General features: G+C 57.0%; 1 protein-coding gene across 4 annotated transcripts in view; it reads right to left on the bottom strand.

The window, feature by feature from the left end:
* DAGLA (diacylglycerol lipase alpha) overlaps positions 1 to 20,872 on the bottom strand; it is a 62,111-nt gene extending 41,239 nt beyond the window's left edge. For 3 of the 4 annotated variants that reach the window (XM_074276673.1, XM_074276676.1, XM_074276677.1), the window contains exon 1: positions 20,785 to 20,872. The gene's annotated coding sequence lies outside the window, so the exon portion shown is untranslated. Of the gene's footprint in view, positions 1 to 4,542; positions 5,266 to 20,784 lie in introns of those variants that run through there. The other variant, XM_074276674.1, reaches the window with a different exon arrangement.
* Between the last annotated feature and the right edge of the window lie 5,459 nt (positions 20,873 to 26,331).

The following is a 26,331-nucleotide window of genomic DNA, read 5'->3' as shown; positions in this document are numbered from 1 at the left end:
TGAGTTATAAAGTGACTCCGGGCCGCTGAGCACACGCCCCAAGCGCTGACCCCTGACCAGAGAGAGGCTCCCTGAAGGCCGGATCTTCACAGCAGCGCTCTTCATGGAGGCAAAGAACCGGGAGCAAGAGGGACGGCCGCCCGCCGCGGACCGCCAGGCGTACCATTCATTACTGAAATAAAGCGGTGTGGCTGGGACGTGAGAAACGGTGACCGTGATGGATGCAGAGAAGCAGGGGACACTCCCACAGAGTGACACCGATGGAAACGAGCGGTGCCGGGAAAATGCGAGAACCGACCACGAACACGCCACGTCCACGCCGAGTCACGCTCGCACACATAGACACATATAATCTCTTCCCTCCGCTCTTTCTCCAGCCACACTCTCGGGGCAATACCACCTATCACAGCCCCCCTCATTGGTCATTTGGAAGCCCCCGCCAGTTGCTAAGTCCCCGTTCACCAAACTGAGCTTCCCGAGAACTCCCCCTTTTCTCCCTCCTCAGACTTCTTTCCCTCTGGAATTTCCTTTCGGAATTTCCCATCCCTCCCGGGCCCAGATTTGCAGAATTTTAGGCCCAGGATGCCCCGTGAGAGATGAGAAATGAAGCCCTTGAAATCTCCCCCGGGCTCAGATCAGACCCAGATTTCTTTTCCCCAGTTACAAGCTCCAGGGGAGTGCGCCCACTTGCCCTTCCCCCACGTTCCCATGGTTTCACCCCAGCATTCACTGCCTCCCTCTTGATGAGAACTGTCTCCTTGTGGCCTCCTCTCTTTGGAAAGATGAAAATATTACGGCAAATGGAGACGTGATGGGCGGAGAGGCCCCGCAGGTGTCGGCTAACTGAGGCGCCTCATTACTGTACCGGGGGTCTCGGGCTGGCTCTCCTAAAGGGGGCCCAGTCAAAGTTCTCCCATCCTGAGCCTCTGTGGGACCCCCGGGGCCTCCTCTGAGCCGCTCCCCCTGTGGGGGCCTTCTCCTCCGAGCTCCCCTTGCCGGCCCGTCAGACCAAGGCCGGGCCCTTCAGCCCGGTGCCTTCTGGTCCCCGACCTCTTGAGGCCCTCTCAGAGCTGGAGGCCTAAGGAAGACCCATGAGCACCTCAAGGTCACGGGCCTATGATGGCTCAGCAGGCCAGACGGTGACCTCCAGAGGGAAAATCTGCTCTCCCTTTTTTCCTTGAAAAGACCCAAAGCGGAGCCCCGGACAGAGCAGGGTCTCGGTGGCCCAGCCCCCTCCCATGCCTGTGTCTCCAAGACAAATCCCCTGGCACATAGCCAGCAGCCGGGCAGGAGGTAAGAGAGACAGTGGGTCTCCAGCACTGGAAGAGCAAACAGCAATAACTGCCCCTTCCTGCTAACCAATGGCTGGGCTGCGAGGCAGCGGTGCTCCTGCTGGGCACACCCGGCAGCACCAAGGGCCAGAATAACCAGCAGCAGCAGCAAGGGGGTGCCCAGACCTGATCGTGGCCCCCCGGGGCCTACTGCCGGTGACGACAGAGCAGGCCGGTGTGGAGACCCGCTGGGAGGGCACCCACCTCATGCTGGGCTCTCCCCAGCCCCTTCAGTGCCCCAAGCCCATGGAAGGGCTGGCTCTGCTTTAGCTGTGAGGACACAAGCGTGGGCACAGGCGTGCCAGGGGTCGGGGGAGGGCTGCAGGTGGTAGAGGCTCACTCCTCCCAGGCAGGCTAGACCTCCAAGCAGACTCCAGCTGGGGGGGGGCAGGATGGGGGGGGAGCGGGGGTGGGAAGAAGCCCGGATTCCAGACCGATGACTTAGGGAACTGCGGCCCCACCATCAGGGAAACAGTCTTCTGGTCCAACACCAAAAGCTGCGGTTTCTCCGTCCCACGGGCGGGGCTGGTTTGGAGCTGACAGCAGGTAGAGCGGGAGGGAGGCCGGCCAGACTCGGGCTTGAAACAACAGCTGGAGGCAGAGTGTTTGGGAAGGGCTGTGCCCGGGAAGAGGAGGCTCTGCCCAGGGCCCGCAGGGCTCTGCTCTCCGCCGGGCCCGGCTGCTCATCCGGCCCCATCACATCCCCCCCCTTACTTGCTCCTTGCTGCTCGGCCAGCTGCAGGCCTCTGCCCGGCCTTCCCTTGGCGCTCCCTGCTCAGGATGCCCGGGGCCCGCTCTCTCCTGGCACCCCCAGCATCCCTCCATCCCTCACTGCCCCCTGCGTACTGCAGACTGACTCCTAGGTGAGAGGGGGCTTTCTGGCTGTGAGCAAACACGAGGGAGGCACGGGAGGAAGTGCCTGGCAACTATGGGAGTCTTGGGCTGACCCTCCCCAGGCCATGGGACAAAGACTGGCCCGTGTCCCTTCCCGTGCTGCTGCAGGGCACGAAGGAGGATGAAATCATGGCGGGGCGGGGGGCAGAATGATTAAGCCAGGAACTTGCCTTCTCCCCTTTCCAGGCAAGGAGCAGGGGGGTCTGATGCTCCCTGCCCTTGTCTAGCCTCAGCCCAGACACGGTCTCCCCACGAGGCTTCGGAGCCTTTCACTGTGGACTGGTCCTCTGCCCCCACCCCATCGTGTGCCAGGCGGAGACAAGACGAATGGAAACCGTTTCTGCCCTTGGGCAGGCGGGCAAGTGGAAAGCATGCACAAAGAAATGCGGGTCGTTTGGGGGAGCTCGCAGAAGGCGGCAGGGTGGGGCTTGGCAGCAATCCAGGGGAGAAGGTGTCCCGGGCCCAGGGGACCCCCACTCAAAGGCCAGGAGGCGGGAGACAGGGTAGGGTCAAGAAACAAGCAGCGTGCTGGCGGAACGGCGTTCATAAGGGGCACCCAGGTGAGCAACTTGGCCAAGGCCTCCAGTGAAAGTCACTGGAACGTGGCATTGGGGCCTGGAGCGCCAGCCCAGGCGAGAGCTGCCGGTCTCAACAAGGGTGGCTGTCGTGGGCGCAGAGAGAAGGGCAAGGGTTGTCCGGGCGCATGCCCGCTGGTGTGGCCTCCAAGAATTCGTCTGTGACGAGGGCAGGCCCCGGGTACCACGTGCTATCCAGCTTTACTCTGCCTATCTGCCCACATGGAGAGGGCTCCACCTAGGCAATCTATAAATGCCCCCCAGGGATGCCCTCAGCTCCCAGTCCTTCCTTCGGAAGAGAAGGCAACCTGGGAACTGTGAATGTGGCCCTGAAAGGAACCAGGCCTGGACTCTGCCCCACGTGCCAGCCTCGACAGGGAGGCTGAGAACGGCCCAAACATGCTGTAGAGGGCCGAGCCCAGAGGGGCAGGAAGTGCCCGGGGGCCCGCTCGGGCCCAGAAAGGTGAGTGAAGATCCGGGACCCAATAGCTGCCCGGTGGCAACGGGCCAACAGAAACTGGGGAAGAATCTTAAGTGAGGCGGCAGATAAGGGAGCAAAAATGTGCCCCCGTGAGGGACGGGGCCGTCCCCTGAAGCCCCGGGAGCCGAGCCTCCCTGCAGGCGGCCCCGCCCACTACCCTCTGCCAACCCTGCCCTCCCCCTCCTTCCCTCCTCATGCCCACGGGCGGCGACAGAGCGGAGGCCAATCAGACTGGCACACACCCTAGTGCCAGCCCGGCCCGGCCCACAGGAGAGCTGTCGCTCATCTGCCGCCGCCCCCACAGGGCTGCTCTGAGCCTTCCCGTGTGCGTCTGCACCCCCTCCGTGTGGGAGCCACAGCACAGCTACCCCCACTGACATGGCAGCCACACGGCGGCCGCTGGGAACAGCTCCCGTCACAGCCCCCACGCCGCCCACAGAGGCCCAGGTGTCAGGGCAGGAGGAGCCCGGCCCGGCCCCTGCCTCTGCCTGGGGGAGGAAGGCAGAATTCTCTCTCCTCGGCCCTCCTCTGCTGGGTGGGGGTGGGGAGCAGAAGCAGCCCCTAAAGAGGAGGGGGAGCTTTGAACTGCCCCCCCAGCACCCCATGAGTGCAGCCTGAGTCTGCACAGAGCCTTTCCCAGGAGGCCACAGGGCCGGCTCAGAGTCAGTGGGAAAGCCCTGAAGGATGCTGGGAGGTTCTGAGCTAGATGACAAGCCTGGGGGGGGGGAGCCCCCCCCACCTGAGGTGGCTCTGCCCCTGCACCCCGGGGGCTCCTGGGGACTCCTTCTCCTCAGCAGATGTGCAAGTCACTCATCACCCAGACACCTTCGCCAACAACCTCAGCAGGGGCTGAGTCAGCCGGGGGAATCCCAGGCTGGGGGCTGCCGCTCCCTCCGACACCCACAGCCTGGGGGCCCCCTGGCTGAGAGGGAAGGGAAGGAAGGGAGGAGGCAGCCCAGGCACTCCCCGCCCCCCCCCCCCCCAGTCCAGGCACTCCCCACCCCCCCAGCTCAGACACTTGGCCCCCAGTTACTCCCTGCCCCCCCCCCAGCCCAGGCACCCTCCTTCCCCTCCCTGCCCCCAGCCCAGGCTGCTTCCCCTCCCAGCGCCCAAAAGGCAGGAGAAGGCAGCTGGGGGCCCCAGACCAATAACCTGGGGCCTGGGCCTCAGCTCCTGCTGCCCTCTTGGGTGACCCGGACAAGTCACTTCCCCACTTTGGGCCTCAACTGCCTCCTCCTAACCTAAAGCTTGCTTATCTGACCTCTGAGTGGCCTCTAGTCCCAGGCAGACTCCTGGCCTCCGCCTGGGGCCCTCCTCTGCACAGCCCCTGGCCCAGGCCCCCCCCCCAGCCTCAGCCCTCCAGGGCGCTGCTCTCCCCTTCAGGACGGGCACCTAGGACGCTCGGGCCCTGCCCAAGGAGGAGCCGCCGGCTCCAAAGGGAGGGAGAGAGAGCAGAGGGAAGGGCCCGAGGCTGGGGCCCGAGGGCCCCAAAGGAGAGAAGGGCCGTGACTTGGCAGGGCCTCAAGCCGGGGAAGTGAACAGAGCGGCTCCTTCACGGCAGCTCACTGGCCCAGCCCCCCTTCCGTGAGACTCCCTGGAACCAGCAGGACCGGTTAGCGAAGAGGGGCAGCCTCCCCTGCTGTCGGGTGTCTCTAGGGCATCCTGACCCTGCCGCCCAGGGCGCCGCGCCCTGAGAAGAGGCTCAGAGACCCTCCCGCAGAGGCCCGGGCCCAGCAGTCCAGCTCAGGAAGCCGGGGGTCACCTCCTCAGTTTGGCACCCAAGGCCCTTGCCAACTAAGGCTCCCCCCCCCCTTTCCAGACTCAGTCCCCACTGCTCCCTCTCCCTCTGGACACCAGGATCCATCTCCCGCCTCCAAGCCTCTGTTTACACTATTGTTCTCCACCTTTCCTCTTGGAATCCTCAGCTCTCTTTTCTCACCTCCTCGGCTCTCTCCCAGCCTCCTTTTCTCACTTCCCTGCCTCAAAGGACCTTGGTCTATGCTTTCTACTGACACAAGCCCCGGAGGCCGAGCCCTTTCTGTCCCCACGCTGCCCTCCCCATGGAGGCCTGAACCCGGTTCTTGCAGAGGCAGAGACACCCCCCCGCCATGGCATTCCCAGAGCAGCCACAAGCTCTGCTGAGGGGCTGAGGGGAGAGGAACTTCTCAAAGCGTCCAGATTCTGAGAAAGTCCAAAGTGGAACCGTCATGCCTTTGGGGAGTCCACCTTGTACCTTGAAGACGACTTCTCAGATCCCGCCTCTAGGATTGCTGGGAAAGGGGCAATTTCCCCCCAACTCCCTGGGCCAGGACGTGGAGGCCAAGGAAGGCCGGCCCTGCCCTGCCAGGGAAAGCCAGCAAGGTGGTACGGTGACCTGCTTGGGAGGGGCCTCTTGGCCCCCTGGGGAGCTACAAGGGCTGTGGCCGGAGGCCACCCCATCTGACTGAGCCCTTCCCCTCCCAACGGCGTGGACCGCAGGACCTGGCCTCTTGCATGTTCCCAGGATGGACATTTGGTGGCCAAAGGGACCTGGAGCCCACCCAATTCAATTGCCAGGGGGCGAAAGTGCAAGCATCGCAGAACCCCCCCCCTCCCCCCCCCCCCGGCTGAGGGAGAGGTCTTTGTTTTTACAAATGGTTGAGTGGATGTGCCTCGGACCTGCCTGGGAGGGCCCAATGAGCTGCTGACGGGGCTGCCAGTGGCCAGGAGGCTCCCAGGGGGCAGAGGGGCCAGGGCCTGGCAGGGTTCAAGAGAATGGGAATAAAGGCCACTCCTTCCTCCCCCCCCCCCCCCCGGGTGGTATAAAGGAGCCACAATGGGAGGGACCTGTTCATCAAGGGCCCTTCTGAGTCACCAGAAATCACTGCCTCTAAATCAGAAGAAAAAATCCCAGTTGTTCTGGGCTTCCTACAGGCCCCGGGCCTAGGAAAGGTTGTGGCCTAGAGGAGGCCGGCCATGAGCCATTCTAACCTGGATGACGGCTCTGGCCACCGGTCCTCGCTTGCCCCAATCCCATTGGTCAAAGGGGATGCAAGAGAGAGGGGCCGCAGCTACAGGAAGTCTGTTCGGTGGACAAAGAAATGGTTTGGGAGCGGCAGGAAGTAGGTTCGATCTGGACCATCCTTTACCAGATAGTCTTAGGCCAGTGACTCGCGTTCTCCAGCCCTTAGCTGCCTTCCCTGAGCCGAGGGGCTGGCTGGAGGATGTCTAGCCCCCAGCTCCACGACCCTCGGTCTGCGGGGTGGGCCCGTGGGCTCCCATGTCCCCTCGGCCCAGCTCTAGCCAAACGCGAGCCCGGGCGCTTTATGACTCGCCCTGAAAGCAGGCCTGGCTCAGGGCTCGCTCAAGCTGTGACTGCTCCCATGTGGAGCTGCCGCGGGACGCCTGTAATTTCTACATCCCAGGACGCACCTCTCCCGCCGCTTGATGAGGGGATCCATGACAGCCCTAGTGTTAAACACTTAGAACGGTCGTGCCGGTGGTGAAGGCGGGCAGCTCGGTTCCTGCGAGGGGAAGGCAGCTGCATGGGATCTGCCGGAGCAGGGGTCAAAGTCCTTCAAGGCATTTTCCAGGCCCTGGAAGGGCAGCACGACTAGCCCCACGGATGGCACAGTCCACGGGTGCCAGGAACACACAGCCGCTGCCAGGAGGCCACCCACAGCTCCCCTCATTGTTTGGGGGCCGAGGAAAAGCAGGGCTTGAAGCTGGGCATAACGGTTGGGAAAGACCGGCGAGAACGAGCCAGGAAAAAGAGCAGGGGTGACCGTCTGCAGCCAAAGGGCTGGTGCCGACTGACCCCAACAAATCACAGAGAAGCCTGCTGGGAGCTGGGGACGGGAGGGTCGGAGCGTCGGAGCCGGACACGGGGATGGGAGGGTTGGAGCGTCGGAGCTGGACACGGGGATGGGAGGGTTGGAGCGTCGGAGCTGGACACGGGGACGGGACTGCCGCAGGAGGTGGCAACTCTCCCGGCTAGATGTGGCCACCTGGGGGGACACTGTGGAAGGGCCCGGGCCTCCTGCTTCTGACGCTCGGTGACTCTCCAGAAGGAGAGAGATGTGCCCCAGAACTGCTGGGACCCGGACAGCAGAAAGGAGCCCCCGCACTGCCCCGTTCTGAGAAAAGAGACGCAGATGAAGGAGACTTTCTCCTTGAAGGAGTTTCAGAGAGTTTCAGGCCCCCCCTTCAGTTTCAGGCTCCCCTCGTCCTGAGACGAAGCCCCGACAGCACACTCTTAGGCCAGCTCCTCCTCTCTCGGGGCTGTTTAGGGAAAGGTGAGCAAAAATATACTGCTCCCCCCCCCCCCCCAACCAAAGCTGCCTTTGGGGAGTAAATTAGTTGGAGCACCAACTATGGCTGCTGGCTTCATCTCATCTGAGGCAGGCAGGAAGCTTCCAGGGCCTTCCTCCATTGTCCCAGAAATGGATTATCTACGGTTGGAGCTTCTCCATTCAAGGCTGGGAGGGGCAGCTGTTCCTTCCTAGACCCCACCCTGCCCCCCCCCATCCAAGAAGCCAGTACCAGGGGCATCCAGTGCTGTCTAATTACTGTGGTGCCGGAGGGCTGGCAAGCCCGGTCCCTAACCTCCGGCTCCACAATGCAGGGAGAGGGTGGCCCAGAGCTCCGGGCACGGCGGGGGAGGAGGAAGAAGCCGGTCCCACGGGGGACAAAGAGGAGGCAGATGGCTGGGAGAAGCCCGGAGGGAGAGGAATAAAGGGGGAATGGAGGGCAGGGGGGTGGAGGAAAGACAGGATGTGAGCTGGGAGCCAGGGCGGGAAGTGACTGGCTTTGGAGACAGACCGAGGAAAGGTCAGCCCTCCCGCCCCCCAGGCTCCGGCAGCCAAGGGGAGTCTAGGCCAGAACAAGGGCCAGGCTTGTATCATGAGACTTGGGGAGTGTCAGATCAGCACATTCAAGGGGAGGGAGAGAAGGGGAGACCTTGGTGCCAAGGGGACCGTGGCAATGAGGAATGCTGCTGGCGTTCCAGGCGGCGAGGAGGAGTGGGGGGAGGAAAGGCGGCCCAGAGAGCCGGGAGCGGGGCGCCGGCCTGGGGCCCAGCACACTGGCAGTGCACACTGGGCGTGCTAGCCAGAGAAGACTGATGTCATCCCCGGCTGCAAGCTGACAGGAAGTGAAATCACAAGTCCCCCATGGGCGACCCAGCCCAGGTCGAGGGGCCGGTGGGGAGCAGGGACTCGGGGTCCTCCTCTCCCCCAGAGGCCTTGGCCAAAGACAGCCGGGAGCTCGGGGGCCGGAGCCGGAAAGCCCTTCCAGCCTCGGGCACTCAGCTGTGCGACCCTGGGCAGCCACGCAATCACTGTCTGTGGCCCACTTCTCAAGGGTGAAGTGAGGGCGATAATGGTACCTACCTCCCCGGGCTCTTGTGAGCCCCAAAGGAAATGATACTTGGGAAGCTGCTAGCACAGTGCCTGGCACACAGTAGGCGCTCTATACATGCTCACTCCCCCTTCCCTTCCTCCAGGCCGGAGCCAGTGCCTCAGTGCTCTGGGCCAGCTTCGGGACACAGAGACGGCTGCCGTGTGCCCAGGAGGAAAGCTGATGAGAAAGCAAGAACTCTGGGAGCTGACGCCCCGGGAACACGGCCACGAGGAGGCCGGCCCCAGCCCTGGCTCACCGCTTTCCCACCATACGCCAGCCTAGAGCTTTCCCCGGCCTTGCCCCCACCGGCAGATGCTGGGCTCTAGGCTCTTTCTTCACACGGCGGGTAGACTCTCAGCGGGCACCTGGGCAGAGGCGAGAGGGCGGACAGAGAGGTGTCTTTCCACCCAGGGGAGCCCCCGGGCCAACAGCTGGCACCGACCTCGGGTTCTGCGTTCACAAATATGACCTCAATCCTGGAGACCCGAGGAACTAGTGTCCCTTATTTACAGAAGAGGCAACTGAGGCTGACTCAGGTGTCATCGCTGCCAAGTGTCTGGGGCCGCAGCAGAACTCTACGACTAGACACAGACCAAATTTTCCACATATCCCAGAACCCAGACGGGGAGCCGATGAGATGACTGCAAAGGCCCCTTCCCTCTGGAAAGCTGTGCTCTGACGGGCCTGACTTAAGCGGGAGGACGCAGAGTGGGCTGTTACCCCCTCATGACCTGGATGCCACCCAGACAACCACCCACCACCCAAGCTGGGCCCTCCGGCTGCACCCCTTGCTGTCCGGGCCCTGTCCCAGGAGCCCCCTCCGGCAGACCCGGCCCTCACCCAAAGCCCCGTTCCCCAGCAGAAGCCTCCTCTGTTATACTGCTCACGGGCAGGGACAGCCGTGGCTTAAACCCTGTGCAGCCAGAACGTAGCCGGGGGAGAGCAGCTGCCTCTTGGGAGCGGCCTCCCAGGCTTCTTCCACCTCAGTTCGTTCTCTCTGAGAAAGCGCTATTTCACTCCATCCTGAGCTCATTTAGCCTCATGGTTTGCATGGAGGAGTGAGCAGGGCTGCCTTCAGGGCCCATGGTGCTTTGCCTTATGCCTGGCACCCAGTAGGTCCCTAATAAATGGTAGCCAACAGCAGTGTATTCCCAATGCCTTGTGCTTAAGTCAGTCTCTCTCTCTCTCTCTCTCCCCCCTCTGTCTCTCTCTCTCTCTCTCTCTCACACACACACACACACACACACACACACACACACACACACACACACACACACACACCCTGCTCTCTGGGGGCCGTGAACTAAAAACTAAATATATACAATATAATATGTATCCTATTATATAAAACTAATAAAATTATTACTATAACCCATGCCCACTTATGCTGGAATGACGTGTTTTACACACACACACACACACACACACACACACACACACACACACACACACACACTTCATTGCAGTATAAATGGTTTCCTTCTTAGTCCACTATCTTTTATTGTGGGCATGTATAAACATGACTCTGAGGAGGGCCATCAGCTTTTCAGGGAGAACATCAGCTCCTGAAAGGGGCCATAGCTCCTGAGAGGAACCATCAGCTTTTCAGGGGGAACATAGCTCCTGAGAGGGGCCATCCACTTTTCAGGGGGACCATCAGCTCCTGAGAAGAGCCATCCGCTTTTCAGGGGGCCCATCAGATTCTGAGAGAGGCCATCCGCTTTTCAGGGGGAACATCAGCTTTTTAGGAGGAACATCAGCTCCTGAGAGGGGCCATCAGCTTCCTCAGGCAGCCTTCTTTCCCCTCCTTGGCCATCCCTTCCAGGACGCAGAGAAAGGGGAGCCCACTTACAATGCAGTTTGCATACCCCTTTCTCTGCATGACCTCAATTCTCCCAAGGATCCCGGTATTCCAGGGCTCTCATTATCCCCACTTTACAGAGGCGAAGTGACTTGCCCAGGTGCTAGGAAGCATCCGGGCCAGTTCCGAAGCCAGCTCTCACTGCCTCTGCATCCAGGACTTTAGCCAGGGAAGCACTTACTGCAACATTTCGCTGGCCACTTGGTGCCTTTCCAATGCTTTCCAATCTGCTGGCTCACTGGTTCCATGTCAACAACCCTATACAGGAGGCGTTTTCATCATCCCTAGTTTAAAGAAGGGGAAACTGAGGCCTCGAGATGTTAAACGTGCCCTTCTTCAAATCACAGAATGTCCGAGCTAGAAGAGACTTTACAAATTGTCCGGTTTGGGGGCTCCAACAGTTTCAAGAACGGAGTTAAGGCCAGACCACTCCCTTGGCCTCCCTCGTGAGCCTTCACTGATTTGGGAACTCTGTCTCCATGAAAGCTATTCTGAATTCAGCGAAACTTTTAAGTGAATTTATCAATAGCAGTTCCCCTTGCTTTTCACCACAACCCTGCAGGGCAGGTGCTGTTATGACCTGAAAGTCACATATATCAGTTAAGTGACTTATCCAAGGTCCCACAGCTGAGATACAGCGCAGCTAGGATTTCAAGCCTCCAAGCCCACGGCCCTACAGCACGCCAAATTATCAGATCACAAGAACATCTATGTACCCTTGAAAAAGACTAATAAACACACTTATGAGACACTGTTTATTCAGACAGAGTGCTTGCTTATTTATTATCTGGAGTCTTTTAATGAGATGGCTGAAGATGCTTTGCAAATTTCTCAGTCTGGAAATCCATGAGAAACGTTGAAGGTTTCTGCCTTCTGAAACATACAGTAGACCCAGAATATAAATCACGAAGGCGCGGGCCCCATTACTCCCGTCACAGAACGCGGTGGAGCTGAATAAAGGTCAATATGACAGTCCCGCCAGGCAGAAGCGGGATGTGGGAACCCAGCCGCAGCCAGGGTGGAAATCGCCAGTCGAGCCTTATTTTTACACGTAAGGACACCGAGGGCCGGAGAGGCAGTGACCGGCTCCAAGCCCGCACGTGTTGTGGTTCTTGTGGACACAGGGGACATCACCAGGGGAAATCTAAAAAGCTTTGATAAGGATGATCAAATCTTGGGCTAGAAACCACAAATTTCAGGGAGAGGGTTTTCAGAAAAAGCGCTCCACAAAGTGAACGGCTACTGGGCGAGCATTAATTAAGCACTTACTGTGTGCCAGGCCGTGGGCTAAGTTCTGGGCAGGCAAGGAGAGGGAGGGAGGGAGGGGAAGGGTGGAAGCATCCCAATGTACTTCAATGTTTCTCTTTGTTACAAGCCAGAAGGATTCAGAGGGGAGTGGCGAGAGTTTAAGGGGAAATGATAGTGTAACAAAAGGCAACAAAATGACTTTTCAAATGAAATACGTTGTTTTTAAGTTGATAGGAAGAAAACCAAAGTTGTCTGAGCCGAAGGTTTCAATATCTATATAAAACAGCAGAATCCTGCGCCCTTAGCAAGGGATGGAGGAGATCGAAGGAGGGCTGATAAACATCTATTTTCCTGGGTCTTCCAAAGCTAATTTTAAAAGACTTTTAACCGACAAGGAGAGGGAAGGGAAACTTCCAATTCAAATGCTGAAATCACCAAGCTGGACGACATGAAAGAGAAAGAGAAGGAGAGACCCAGAAACTCACAGGAGACAAAATTCAAGAAAGGAGCCAGCAGTCAAGGCCTTGGACTCACGTCACACAGACACACAGACGTAGGGAGAGTGAGCAAGACGAGCTAAAAGTTCGGACGCAAGGAGCCTGAGGTATCGCTGAGACCCAGAGAGGCAAACCCGTGGCTGTGGCTTCAGAGCAGGCGTTCTTAGCCCGCCATCTCTGAACTCAGTTTAGTTTGGGTTTTAATATGTAGATACGAATATTTCAATAACTGCTTTCTTTGTAATCCAATGTATTTCAGTTGTGCATTTAAAAACCTTCTGGGGAGGAGTCCAAGCTTTCCTCAGGCTGCCCAAGAGTATGCTAACACACGGAACAATTCCCCGCTCTAGAATACGCTAAGTTCCAAAGGGAAATGGTAAAGTGGGGAGGATTTTTATACTAAACATTGCTGTGACAAAACATAGGGACCAGAGGAAGGAAGGGTCAATGGAAGCGAAACAGAACTAATATCACCATCAGAATATGCTGTAAACCAAAAAAAAAGATACAAAAAAAGAAAAGAAATAAGTTTTACATATGAGTGTGTGTTACTTTCTCTCTGTCTCTCTGTCTCTTTCTCTGTCTCTCTCTCTCCCAGATGGGCAGATAAGGAAACTGGGACGTATCTCAGGGCTACCCTAGAAGAAGCTAGATGATACGAAGGATTAGAGCATCAGCTGGGGCTCTCTATGGCCAAGGAAGGGCACGGAGTGACTTCCGAGTTGCTCTAATACTGAATTACTTCAAAAAGGAGAAGCAGAGAAGGAGATACTGATTATCACTAACAAGAAACTCGTTCCCGAAGCAGGACTGAGAAGAACCTCGGCAAAAAGTGACCCCCCCCAACCTCAGATCTTGGGCAAGATGGAATAGTGAGGCGTGCCTGTCGCAGCCCAGATTTCAGAAGAGCAGCTTCCAATGGGCTCAGACAGGAGGCCAGGCAGGATCCCACGGACTAACCCTCGGCCGAGGGCCTGAAGCATCAGCAGGAGAGAAGGGAAGTGCCGGCAAATTAAGCTCTCAAGGCCCAGAGAGAAAGCATTCTGCTGAGGAGGAAGGGGGGCTGTCTAAAGAGCCGATGGGGCTGTCACTGAGCGGTCTGCCTCTGGATGGGAAGAGGAGCCCGGAAGCGTAAGGTCAGAACATGGCAGACCAGGGATGAGGGCTATGGCCTCCAAAGAGGGACAGTAAAGAAAAGAGGAAGGTCAAGGTCAGGGATGGCTGCGTGGGGTCGCCATGATGACAACGGATAGAAGGAAGCGCTCAACTCCTACTTCCCCTACTTGTCTCTGCTGAAGAGAAGTCTTTGAATTGGAAAAGACAAAACTATTATGGCGGCTGGAAAGCTGAAACCCAAGATAAGGAGGGAGATAGCGAGAGCACTCCCAGCTGCCCTAGATGAGTTCAGGTCACCAGGCTGGGCCCAAGTGCATCCCAGAGCATGAGAGAACTAGAGAAAGTGGCGGCTGGTGATCTCTGAAAGCCAGGGGAAAATGAGAAAGGTGATAAAAGGCAAACGTTGGCCCAGTTTTCAAAAAAAGGAACAGAGTGGAGTCTGTGAACCGGGACCCTGAAGTTTGACCCGAAAGCCTGGAAAATTCTAAGGCTGATTATTAAAGGGCCAGTTAGTGACCCTCTTAGGAAGGAAGTGGCAATCACAACAAAGCTTGCCCAGGAGCGCTTCAAGTTGGACTCACTTCCTTTCCTTTGGTGACGGCCTTACCAGACTGGGAGATGGGAGGAATGCCTTGATTTGGCAAAGCATCCCCCGCCCTCCAAGCTTTCCTGTAGGCTTTAAGATCAAGCCAGAGAAAGGTGACCCTGACAGCAGGATGGCGGTCAAGAAGACCGTGACCTGGCTGAGGGCTAAGAGCCAAAAGGTGCCCATTAGCAGCTTGAGGTCCACTGAGGGGGAGTGCTCCAGGAATGTCTGTCGGCGCCTGTGCTGTTGAACATTATTCCTAATGATGTGGGCAAAGCATAAATGCAGTATTTACCCCATGAAGAAATGCCCGGAAACAAGGAGGGATGGCCAACGTGCTGCTGCGAGATTCAAGGGCCAAAAAAAGATCTCCATGTAATGGCAGGAACGGAAAGTGTCACATTTGGGTTCCAACTCTAGAAGTCCAAGGTGGGGGAAATGGAGCTGGATAATAGCTCTCCAAAAGACCTGGGGGACTTGAGCGAGCAAGTCCGTCGCCTGCTTTGGCAGCCAAAGAAGCAAACAGGTGCTGGGCCACTCTGAGGGGCACAGAAGTAATTCTATGAGAGTCCACGAGCCCACCGCTCCACCCCGGCCAGGCCACACTGGGAATGCTGGGGTCGGCTCCAGAGCCACACTCTGAGGATGCTGGCAAGCTGCAGAATGTCCAGAGGACGGGAGCTGGTTGGTGAAGGGCCTCAAGATCTGCCTGGCCTTGTGGACCTTTGTTAAGAGGCTGAGAAGAGTTAACGTGGAAAAGACCAGGGTGAGGGGATGAGAGCAATCTTCATGATGTGAAAGGCCGGCAGGTGGAAGTCCCGGGCTCGAGGCTTGAAGGATGAACAAAATCCCTCATGCCTGCAGCTGTTCTCAGGTGGAATGGCCACCACCACCACGGAAGGGTGCGGGGCTCCTCAGGAGAGGGCCTTACTCACCACCTGGAGGTCATCCTCACCCAAGGGGTGAGCAGTAAGGCCAGGGGTCAGACCTTTGACCCTTGCCCAGGCTGATCACTGGCCCCCAGGCTCCTGACTGCCAAGCCAGCTGCTCGCCCTGGGCCCACCTGCCTCGCTCCAACAGCCGGGCCTGTCTGACTCTGCCCCCTTAGGCTCCAGAAAGGAGCGATAACCGACTCTAGATCAGAGAGGAGAGGAGAGCAGCCAGGTCACCTCTGTCCTGAAACGAACCTCCAGGGAGGGGACGCCAGGAGTGGTTTATCTCCCCTCCCTTACGCATCACGAGGGCAGACACACTAAAGTAAGTGCCCACGACACCAAGTGGACCCTTCCAGGTGTCCTTCAGCCATGGAGGCGGATGTGCCGGGTTCCGTTCAGGAGGATGTTTTTTATAATGAATGGGCATCAATAATAAATTAGCCTCAAGTAAGTAAGGGAACATCAATCATAAATTAATTAAATGGTTCCAGGAGAGGCACCGACCTGGGGCTTATACCGGTTGAGTTAGGAGGAGTCTGCTCCTGCTATAAGAAAAGTACCCTCCACACACTCACACATACACACACACAAATATACATCTACGTCTACAGGCAGAATGCATGGCCATAAGCACACACACATATACACATACGTATAAGTACACACATCTGTGCACATATACATTCCTAGCACACACATATACACGCACACATAAAATCCCCATTTCTCTGGCTCACTCTGAAAGCCTTTCATACTTGGGCTCTCTTTCTAGACTGATCATACAAGTCCACAGACACAAAATATCTGCACACACGCACACACATACACACACATACACATTCATACGGACCCACAGGCACACATAAATACACGTGCACACCCCCCCACATACAGACACATGCGTGCGCACCCACGACATGCATGCGTGTGTACAAAGCTCCTGATTCTCCCAGTCCCCCCCACCCCCAGCAGAGCTAGCCTCCCTGCCTCCCAATGCAAAAGGTGAAAAAAAACCACTCTCCATTCATCCTCCCCCCACCCCCACCATGGAGCTCAAGCCCAGAGCTGGAAAGGGTTCTAATAGAACCTCCCAGAATAGTCCCCTCTTGGGCTGCTTGGAAATTTCAAAGGGTGATTTGGTGAGAAGTGATTAAAAGGCCGGAAGTAAGCAGAAGCAGCCCCACTAATAGCGTCCGATAAAGCCGGAGGAGGGGGGAAGAGCTGCCAGTTGTGCAGGAACCACCTGAGAAGAGCTGCGGCCCCCGGTTCTCCAGAGCCGTAGCTCGAAGGAGCTCGTTCTGTTCAGGGCCGGGCCCTTCTGGCAGCATCCTGATGAGTCTCCCTGCAGCTGCCTTCTTCCCTCCTCCACACAACCCTCTGATAGCAAAGGACTGCTCCCATACTCTCCTGCTCAAGAACATTCAGGGGCTCCCTATTAGAAAATACTCATTTCTCTGGTTCACTCTTTCTAGACTTCGGCTCTCTTTCTAGACTGATTATACGGTCGTTCTGGTCCATCAGCACTCCCCTGCACAATAAACCACAGGGCTAGTCTGTCCCTCCTGCCTGAAGCCTCTCTCCACCGCCAAGCCTCCGGGAACACCCATAACCCCTTTCCAACAGTTCAGACTGCGTCTCCTACAAGGGGCCTTCCTCGTGCCCCCACGATACCAAAGCGACTGCATTTATTTGTGTAGAGTCTGCCTTCCTCGGACACTGCTTATTCCCCTTTCCTCCAGGGCAGGGCCTCTCTTGCTGATCTCGTATTCCAGGGCCTGGCCCAGCACCTGGCAGGGTAGGGGCTCCCAGGGAGGGCAAGAGCAGCCATATGAGGACACACTCAAGGTCTCTCTGAAGAACTCTAGAATGGCCCAGGAGACGCTGGCCCAGCACGGCGTGCCACCAGCAAAGGTGCTCTGCGCACAAAGCCGAATGGCAGTTGAGGGGAGATGCACAAGTTTAGAGCCATCTCTGCTCGGCGGGCTCGTGCGGACTATCCATGTCCCAGCTATGCCGGTGCCCTCCGAACTCCCAGGGGTCCAGGCGCTGGGCCCGGTTGACCCCACCATCATGAGGTCATTTGTGTCCCCTTGGAACACGGAGGACCTTGTCCCGGTGCCCAGTGGTGCTCACTGATGTGAATGGGCTGCTGTGCCTTCTCTCTCGCACCCCTGCAGCCTGTGACTACAGTGGGCTAGAGCTCTTGAAAGGGACCCCAGAAATACCCCTGTCCAAGGTCCTCGTTTACAGAGGAGGAGACTGAGGTCGGCTGCCAGGAACCCCCTCTATGTAGAATAGAGGTCATGATGGAGAGTTTAAGGCATCAAGTCCATCGGGGACTCCATATTCCCCAGGAAAGAGGCCCTTCTTTCCCACAGGGAGCCGGCTTCTGGAGGTTTATGGAAAACGGCAAAGCCGGCCTTCCTGGGAAGCCCACAGGTGGCGCGGATGGCGGAGACGAGCCCTAAATTGGGACTTCTTCTAAGGAATACCCAGAAAGCAGGAAGCTTCAATTGTGACAAAACCCTCTCCTACCATGGTAGAGCTTCAAGGCTTCTCCCTCCTCCCACTGTTGTCTCCTGCTGTGCAGAACCCACCAGCGCCCCACTCACAGCCCACCCACTGACATCAGCCCAGGCCAGATCCAGAAAGCCTCAGCTCCCCCCCAAACTGAGACCTGGAGACCCCTACAAAGTGCCCCCTTCCCTACCAAATCAAAGGGACGCAGCCCACTGGGCAAGCGCCGTCAGCCCCCCTCACCTCCCAGGCCCCTTTATGTTCCAGGCTCTGCCGCCTTCCCCATCCCACCTGGACGCCGGCCCTTCCGCCTGCCCCCTCTCCTCTCTGCCCCGGGGAGCCCGGCGGAGCAGATGCTGGCAGAAGAACTCGGAAGCAAACCCAAGGCAGCGCTCGCTTTTCACAAGGTGTGGCGGCTGGGAAACCGCATCCTGCCCTGGCCTCCTCACCACATCTCTCCTTCCTTTCCCACAAATCTTATCGAGGTCTCTCCCAGGGGCCTGCCTGCCCCACCAGAAAGCAGGGAAATGCTGCCCACACCAAAGCCCTGCGGGCTCTTAACTCCCCTGGAGGCCGCAAGGCTGAGCCACGGGAGGAAGTACCGGGGATCCCCCCGGCCCCCGCAGGGGGATCCCAGGGGACGGGGAGGAAGGGCCGAGGCAAGCCGGACTGAAGCTCCGAGTTCAGGTTTAGCCTGTTCACACTGGCTGCCAATTCAAGAGAGGGCTGGTTCCTGAGGCAGGGCGGAGGGCACAGCCTTCCTGCTGCAAGGGCTCCCACAAGGGAGCAGCCTTCTGTGGCAAAGCCCTCACCAGAAACGGGGTCAGGATCCGGGAGCCCCCGACTCCCAGCTTTGTCCTAAGGGGGAGGGTCGTTAGTGGCTCCAAAGCAGAGCCTCCAGACGGGGTGGGGGGTGGGCAGGGGCGTGACCTCCAGGGACACACCATTTAATGTCAGTGAGGAAACCTCTCAGGGAAAAGGGAGTGGTCGGCCCCTTCCAGATCTGCCTGGCCTGGCACTGGGGAAAGCTTTGAAAAGCTTATGGCAAGCCCTTGGAGACAGCACCCAGGGGTGCAGGGAGGCCGCAGAGGGGTGACGGACCCAGGGGTGCAGGGAGGCCGCAGAGGGGATGACGGACCCAGGGATACAGGGAGGCCGTGGAGGGGTGACAGACCCAGGGGTGCAGGGAGGCCGCAGAGGGGGTGACAGACCCAGGGATACAGGGAGGCCGTGGAGGGGTGATGGACCCAGGGGTGCAGGGAGGCCGCAGAGGGGGTGACGGACCCAGGGATACAGGGAGGCCGTGGAGGGGTGATGGACCCAGGGGTGCAGGGAGAGCCCCCGAAACTCGCTCTGTAGAAAGAGGGGCTTTGCCCAAGACATTCTGGGAATCTCGCTCCCCCTCCCTGCTGCTACCCCTGAGAACTGCACAAGAAGTAACCCTGGGGGAGCAGGGAGGAGCCCAGGCAGCTCTGCCCACACTGGGGAAGCGAAGGCTGGCAGCCACCTGTCCCGTGCCCGGGGCCTGCTGGGGCCCGAGCTTCCTGCCAGCAGGAGACTGCAGGGATTCTGCGGGCCAGACCTGCAGAAGCACTTTTGCACCAGGGTGCTGAGCCTGTGAGATGGGCACGGAGCAGGCTGGCATCGGGGCCAGAGGCTCAGAGAGACCCATCCTCCACAGGCTCCCAGAGGCCCGGGGGGTGGGAAGCGGGGCAATTACAACCAGGGTCACCTCTACTGCATGGGGACGGCCCCCCCTGGCTCCAATAAGAACAGTCAGGGGAGCCGGGCATGTGACAGGACCCCAGCAGGCCCATGGGCCACTCTCCATCCCACGATTTACAAATTCCATACCCATCACTCCCCTCTCCCCAAGGCGCTGTGAGCCCCACCCAGCAAAAGCTACCCTGGGGGGGGGGGCGCCAAGAGGCCCTGGAGCCAGAGAAGGCACAGGACCAGGGTTCCGATCCTGCCTGCCTGATCCTGGGCACGGCTACTCCCCGGCCCAGCTGCTTCTGTAAACAGGGGGAGTGCCCCCGATTCAGCCCTGACTCTATGATCCTCATCTGTAAAATGGGGCTAGGAGTGCCAGCCGCATCCTAGCTGTGAGCCCCCAGTGGGGCAACAGGGCCCAAGGGGGCACGACGCAAATGGGAGCTAGCATCAGCGCTGCGGGGGCACGGGGCACCCGCCTTCTCTGCAGGGCCCCCAGACTCACCGCCACAGACCCGTGCCCTGACCCGCGGGCGCTCTGAGCCCCCTGGCACCCACCCACTGGTGCCCACACGGAAGGTCTCTGTGCCCCCGGTGTGGGCAGGACGGAGCGAGAGAAACAAGAGCATCTCCCAAGTCCTGCTCGGGTACCCAGAGCCCAGATGTGGGGAGTGGGGGAGGGGGGCAGAGGCTCAGGCTGCAGCCCCCTGCAGATCCCGGGGCGCAGGTCCTCCCCACACCTGGAGCTCTGGCACAGGCTGCTGACTCACAGGCTCAGTGGACACTGCATGTGTCCCAAGTCTGCTCCGGCTCCAGAGCGGCCTCCCCCACCCTGCCGCCCCCCTCCCCCGGGGGCTCCCCCTTCCCCTGCCCTGCTGCTCTCCTTTTCCTCTGCTCTCCCTCCCCCTGGGGCTCCCCCTTCCTCTGCCCTGCCCTTCCCTAGCGCCCCCTGCCCCCCCCTCGGCGGCGGCCCCTTGCAGGGGGGGGCCCAGAGCTGGAGCAGGGCTGGGAGGGGGGCAGTGCAGGAAGCCCCCACGCCGCTCGGCTGTTCCCTCGGCACGCGCCCCTCCCCCGCGCACCCCCGTCCCTGCTGACACGGAAGGTCTCCGGCAGCCGGGGGCAGCGGCTGGGCGCCCTCACGGCCGGGCGAGGAGCGGGGGTCCCCGGGCGGCTGACCGCCCGGCCCCCGCACGCAAGCCCGCAGGCGCGCACAGCGGCGAGCGCTCCGCCGGGGACGGCACTTAGGAAGTGCCTCCCGTGTGTGCCTGGCACGGAGGGCGGCCCGCAGGGCGGGGGCCGGGGTCCCGGACCCCCGGGTCAAGGTCACGGCCGGGGTCCCCCTCCCCCGCTGCCCGGTGACCTTGGGCAAGTCCCCCCGGCTGGCGGGCCTCAGTTTCCCCGCCTGTAAAAGGAGGGGGTGGCCCCGCGGTCGCCGCGGTCCCCGCCAGCTGGAGCTCGGGGCCGGCCACGCCGGGGCCGGGGGCCGGGCGGAGTCTCGCGTGGGGTCCCGCGGCCCTCGGGCCCCCCACGCGCGGCCCCCCGCTCCCCACGTGTCAGCGCCCCGGCCACCCCCGCACACGCGTGTCCGGGCCCGGGCTCCCCGGCCGCGCCACCCCCACGCGTGCCCGTGGGCCCGCCCGCCCGCGCTTACCTCCCTCCCGCCGCCGCCGCAGGGCCCGGCCCGCCGCCGCCGCCGCCGCCGCCGCCTCCATCCCGGGCGCCCGAGGCCCCGATTCACTAACGCGCCTTCCGCAGGGCCCGGCGCCGGCGCCCAGCCCGCCCCCGCCCCCCGGGGGACGCTGCGTGCTTTACGTAACGCCCCCTGCGCAGCCGGCGGTGACCATGGCGACGGGGCCGGCCTGCAGCGCCCCCTGGCGCCGGGGAGGAGAGCGGAAGGGGGAGCGCGGGGGGAGAGGGGAGGAGGAGAGGGGAGGGGGAGGGACGGAGGCGAGGAGAGGAAAGGAGAGGGGAGGGAGGGGAGCGGAGTGCTGGACCCCGAGAGAAGTTAGGGGGGGGGCGCCGGGGAGCCTAGCAAGGACAGGCGCCGGGCTCACAGATGTCCTGAGTCTCACCAGCCCTGGAAACTCAGTTAAGGAAACTGAGGCAGGGCCACATTCGAACTCGGGGCTTGCTGACTCCAGGCCCGGGGCTCTTTGCTGCCCTCCTCGCGGGAGGGAGGGGAGGGGGGCAGGAAAGGCGAGAGAGAAAACTGGGTGGGGCCCCGGAGTGAGAGCACCCGACGAGGAAGGAGAGGGGTCCCAGGTGAGGGGAGGAGGAGCCCGAGTCAGGGAGACCGGGGTTCAAATCCCGCCTCAGACACTCGCCGGCTGAGGGGCTCCGGGCGAGCCCCTTCATGCTGTTTGCCTCAGTTTCCTCATTTGTAAAATGGGGCGCTCTTGGTTGCCTCAGAGGTGCGTGATCTCTTGTGTGTGTGGCTTGGCCTGTCGGAGCTGGTGCAGTATTGGAGCCCCCTCTAAGCAGGACCTCTTCTAGCTCAGACCCCCGGCTGCGGCTGCCCCCTTCCAGATACTCCTCTCCCCCAACTCTCGCAGCGCTCCTTCCGCTTTCCCGGTGATTTCCTACATTCTCTCCCCTCCCCCCTCTCCTCTCCCCTCCCTCTCCCTCCCTCTCCCTCCCTGGTCCTGGGCTTGCCCTACAATTCTCAGTTGCAGAGAAGTTGCTCTGAAGGAGGGATTTCCTCATGTGGGAGAGCCCTGTGACAAGCCTCAGCTCTCTCCTCTCCCAGGACTCTCCTGTGGGACTCCACTGACCCTCTCCGACCCCATTTTCTCCCCTGTAAGACCAGGAGATGGGCCAAGCCTCCTCCCGCTCTGAGTCCCACAATCCCCCGGTGGCGGCCATCTTCCTCAGCCTCAGGGTGGGCCACAAGCAGCCCCAAGCCCCCGGCGAGCAGGCGGCTGGCTAGCCCCGGGGTGGCCCTCGTCCCGGCCCGAGCACCTGCTTCTTGGAGCACTCACTATCTCTCCAAGACTCAGTTCTCCTTCCTGTAAAATGGGATTGGGGAAAAGTGGGGGCAGGAAAATTTAAGGTAGATATTAGGAAAAGCTTTGGGGCACCTCCCCAAGGGGAGCAGGCTGGCTGAGGAGGTGGCGGGTGTGCCCTCGGCGAGGCCCCACTGCTGGGGGATGGGGAAGGAAGGGTCCTTCCTAACGCAAGGGGGAGGTCCCCTTCCTGCTGTGAGGCAGCAGCTCTGTTTTGGGACCGAGCCCCCTCAGACCTTCTAGGAGTCTCCTGCTTAAAAGGGAAGAGAAAAAAAAGGAAGTGGGATGACTTATCAGTCATTTCTTTTGGAGAAATGAGGAAGTGGGATGATTTCTCCATAGACTGACTTCTCAGGTAGAGGAAGAAGAAGGTTTCTAGACACTAAAGAACTCTGGGGGATTCTTCAGCCTTCTGCCGCCTCTCCTTGCCCATACTAGCCACCCCTCCATGGCCCCAGGGAAGTTCTCTTGGTGGAAGGAACTCTTCCCGTGTCTTGAGACCCGATGCCATCCCACAGGATTGTTTGGCAGGGACGGGGAGCTGCCTGCCCCATCTTATAGACCCCACTGAGTGTGGTTTAAAGGCCGGAAAGACCAGCTCAGTACCCTTCAGGGATAATCCATTGTTTTTTTTGGTTTTGTTTTGTTTTGTTTTGTTTTGTTTTGTTTTGTTTTGTTTTTTCACCAATGCAGCTCAACACCCTCTCTCAAGTCTCTCATTCAAAGTCACACAGCCAGTCAGAATCAGAGACTGCCCTCAAACCCAGGCTTTCCTGGCTCCCAGACGAGCTCTACCCATTTGACCACACGGCCTATCGGTCAGAAATACAAACTCCCTAGCCCCACAATCGCGCCAGCACACAACGGCCAACTTGGATGGTCTTCCCTCAATATCCCATATCCCTCCTCCCCACAGCTGTCCGCAACGGCCCCCTCTCCCTGGATACTTGACACAATATTTAACAGGGAATCGATCTTCCCTGATAAAGGGTTTCTAGGCAAGGAGCTCACAGGCTGGCTTGGCTTGCATTTGGGGAATTAGTGGGAAAGAGAAAAAACAAAGCTCTATAAGAGATACAATAATTGCAGGGATTTTTACAAAGTTGATTTGTAAAGAGGTGTCCCTCCCCCCTCTGCCAAAAGTAGGATGTCCTCCATGAGGTAAGGAAAGAAAGGCACAATTCTTCATCAAAAACATGGAGAAAGGCAGCAACTCTCTTGATTTATGGGGGTGGGGGAATGGAATAAAGTAGACATTTTTATTTGTTAACACTTCTCTCTGTTGGACTTTGGACTTCCGGCACAGAGCAAGCCTTTATCTAGGAGGATGAGGGCTTTGCTTTCCCAGCAGAGAATCGTTTCCCTTGAAGGTTTGTCTTGGAAAGGAGAAAACAACTGAGAAATTAATACCGGAGAGAAACAAGATTTGGAATACTCGCTCATTTGCCCAAATGTTTCCACAGTTCGGTTCATTGGAGCAAACAATGCATAGAAATAAATGTCAGCCAAAGGATGGGTTTTTCATGGCTGCTCTTAAAGAAAGGTTTGAATGGGAGAAACTTGTGATCTACAGATGTTGAAAAACTTTAAAGAGAAAGTGACCCATGGAATCCCCCATTGGGGTGTTTGCTCATTATGTTTTAGGGTCACGGGTCAATATTCTGGTCCCCTACAAATCAATAAAGTATGGACAAAACAGAAGAGGGGGTTGCTGGGAGTCCAGGTAACTCACACCTGGAGGAGAGGAAACAAATGTGGGAAAGCCGAGAGTGAAATTGTCTTTGCTTTTGATTATTTTTAATTTGATATTTTATTCTGCAGCTAAAAAGCAACCAAAAAAAAAAAAAAAAAGCAATATGATTCTAAACAGAGCAGAATGAGGAACAGATATGAAACTGAATCTCTTCCATATTACCTGCTTTTTTCTTGGTATTGTTGGGTCATTTTAGTTAGAACTGATTCCTCTTGAACCCAGGAAAGGATTTTCTCACCAAAGATACTGGAATGGTTTTCTATTTCCTTCTCCAATTCATTTGACAGATGAGAAAACTGAGGTAAAAGGGGTTACGTGACTTATCAAGGGGCACATTACTAAGTGTCTCAAGCTACCTTTGAACCCAGTGCTTCCTGATCCCAGGCCTGGCTTTCTATCTGCTGTACATTCTATGTGACATTCTACACACCACTTTCAAACTGCTTTGTCTTCTAAACATGTTTTAATGATTTGTTCCTTTTTTAAAGCACTAACTCCCTCTCTGCCTCTCAAATCTATGCAATTAAAAATCAAAAGGGAGAAGGGGGGAAAACGCATTGTAAACACATAAATGTAAAGAAGCAAAACAAATCCTACAATGGCCAAGTCCACAAATATTTTTGTTTTGATTCCCTCGGTCAAGAACTGGTTACCACACCTTTTTACAGCTCCTCTGGGGACATAGAGGGTAGTTGTGTTGATCAGCATTCAAAAATGTTTTTCTTTTCTCTTTCCTTCTTTCCTTCTTTCCTTTCCTTCTTTCTTTTCCTTTTTTCTTTCTTTCTTTCTTTCTTTCTTTCTTTCTTTCTTTCTTTCTTTCTTTCTTTCTTTCTTTCTTTCTTTCTTTCTTTCTTTCTTTCTTTCTTTCTTTCTTTCTTTCTTTCTTTCTTTCTTTCTTTCTTTCTTTCTTTCTTTCTTTCCTTCCTTCCTTCCTTCCTTCCTTCCTTCCTTCCTTCCTTCCTTCCTTCCTTCCTTCCTTCCTTCCTTCCTTCCTTCCTTCCTTCCTTTGTTTTTATTTTATTTTATTTTATTTTTTGCTGAGGCAATTGGGGTTAAGTGACTTGCCCAGGGTCACCTAACTAGGACATGTTAAGTATCTGAGGTCACATTTGAACTCAGGTCCTCTTGATTTCAGGGCTGGTATTCTAACCTAGCTGCTCCAAAGATGTTTTTCTTTATAATGTTGTTGTCCTTGTATAAATTATTCTCTCAGCTCTTCACTGTGCATCAGTTGAGACTACCCAGGATTCTCTGCAATCATCTCTGTCACGATTTTTACAGTACAATCTATTCCATGACATTCTTATGCCAGAATTTAAACAGTTCTTGTCTGGTTGGTGGGTACCCTTAGGTTCTAGTTCTTTGCTTTTCTTCCCCACCCCCTTTTAATACCCACTTTAGGATGGAGGATTTTGTTTAGCTTGCAACTGTTCCATCACTTTATTTTCCTCCCTTTTAAGCTCCCTTCATTATTGAATTTGATGTATTTCTACACAAAACAGTTTTTATGTGTTCCTGTTCAACCCGCTGTTGACTGTTTCAGATAAGAATGAGGTTAATCTGATGTCTACCCTTCCCTCTCTTTCTTCATTTTTATACACTTTGCTTCTCACATACTCTACATATGAGAAGTAACTTGTTTCACCCCCTTTCCCCCTTCTTCCTCTTTCTTACACTAGTGTATTCTAACCCGTCTCCCTCCTTCTCTTTCCACTCTTAAAACTCTCAGAACAGAACCAACCCATCCTCAGGATTCTCAGACTTTGAAAACATTAAGATCTACAAGAAACTCTCATTTTTTTCTCTCCCTTATAAATGTGATCATATAACCCCCTCTCACTGTTTAAATTAATTGACCTGTGTTTCTCTTAACTCTTGTATTTGCCTATTAAAATTTCTAGTCAGTTCTGTTGTTTCCATGAGAAATTCTTAAAAGGTCTCTGTTCCATTAAAAATCCATTTTTCCTCAAAGGATTACACTCAGCTTTTCAAGATACATTATTCTGAGTTGAAAGCCCCTATCTTTTGTTTTTTGGAATATTGTATTCCAAGATCCCTTCTCATTTACACTAAAAAAAGCCTAGTCTTGTGTGGTCCTGGCTATAGTATTTCAAACTCCTTTCTGGATGCTTATAATATTTTGGAGGAGCTCTGGGTTTTGGCTATTATATTCTGTCAATTTTTCACTTGGGGATTTCTTTCTGGAGGAGAGTAGTATATTCTTTTTATTTTCCCTTTGCCCTCTAATTCTAATGGATTCAGATAATTTTCACTTAAGATTTTTTGGAAATATAATGTTCAGGCTTTTTAAAATCATTGCTTTCAGAGAATCCAGTGATTCTTAAATTATGTTTCCTTGAGCTATTTCCTGGTTAATTATTTTTAATATCAAATAACCTATCTCACATTTTCTTCTATTCCTCCCCCCAAATCTTTTGATTTT

This window comes from Sminthopsis crassicaudata, chromosome 6 (genome assembly GCF_048593235.1).
Source record: "Sminthopsis crassicaudata isolate SCR6 chromosome 6, ASM4859323v1, whole genome shotgun sequence".
Taxonomy (NCBI): domain Eukaryota; kingdom Metazoa; phylum Chordata; class Mammalia; order Dasyuromorphia; family Dasyuridae; genus Sminthopsis; species Sminthopsis crassicaudata.
Note: the sequence above shows the minus strand (reverse complement) of the source record. Positions and strands in the feature narration are given on the sequence as shown.